Source organism: Nannospalax galili, unplaced genomic scaffold (genome assembly GCF_000622305.1).
Source record: "Nannospalax galili isolate Female #2095 unplaced genomic scaffold, S.galili_v1.0 scaffold207, whole genome shotgun sequence".
NCBI lineage: Eukaryota > Metazoa > Chordata > Mammalia > Rodentia > Spalacidae > Nannospalax > Nannospalax galili.
In genome coordinates this window covers 8,522,443-8,523,404 of record NW_008358517.1, presented here as the reverse complement: position 1 = coordinate 8,523,404, position 962 = coordinate 8,522,443, and positions in this window count along the sequence as shown.

Sequence of the window (962 nt, the reverse complement as noted above, 5' to 3'; positions counted from 1 at the left end):
TGCCTCTGTGACTGGAGGACTTCAAACCTTCCTGGGTGACCATGATGGAGACTTTTGGTGGGCAAGCATGAGGCTTTCTCACCAAGAGGGGCCTTAACCAGGATGGGGGATCCTCTGCCAGGTTCTCCCACAGAAGGATATAGGGGAGTTGATCTCGGGGTCCTTCTGAGTCAGGCCAGGTAATGACAGCCTTGTCCTTGCCGATGGTGTCCAGGGAAACGGACCCCTGGGTCGGACAACCTACTCCAAAGGTGGGCCATTCAGTTGAGCAGAAAGTGCCAAACTTACCCTTCCTGATGCTAGGGCCCAATTTCAAAGCCCGTTCCTTCACATCCGAGAAGTGAGAGAGGATTAAACTTTTAGGAGTGGCCTGAGTCTGGCCCATGGTAGAGGTTACAGAAGAGAGAGAGAGAGAGAGAGAGAGAGAGATGAAAAGGGAGAAGTAAAGATGCCACTCTAAACAATGATGGCCAGTGGGTGTGCTTGTGGACGGGTGCCTGTCGTTGCCCAGTTTTTCTTCTGCGGGGGACGTGAATTTATCTGGGATTCACGTCTGGGACCCCCTTATCCTTTCACGGGAGTCTTTTAGCGCCGAGCGCCCTGTGGCTCTTACTTGCTCGACCCGTGTCTGTGGGGCTTTTAGTGGCTAGAGAGAAAGGAAGATATAGAAAGACCGTCCTGTCTCCACCCATGTGGGCAGTTGGGGTCCGCCAAGAGGGCTAAGAGCCTTTGGTTTATGTCAGGGAGTGGCCCTGACCAGAAAACCTCAATTGCTCCTTCGCCTTTAATGGTCCCTTGCGAAGACTTGGACCAAGAATAAAAGAGAAAAGAAGACAGAGAAGGCTTAAAATAGGGAGTGTGGAGAAAAATACAAAACCAGACCTTCCCCTTTTAAGATACTAATACACTATCAAGTACACACACACACACCATGCTATATCACATTCAAGTTGACCGGTCCT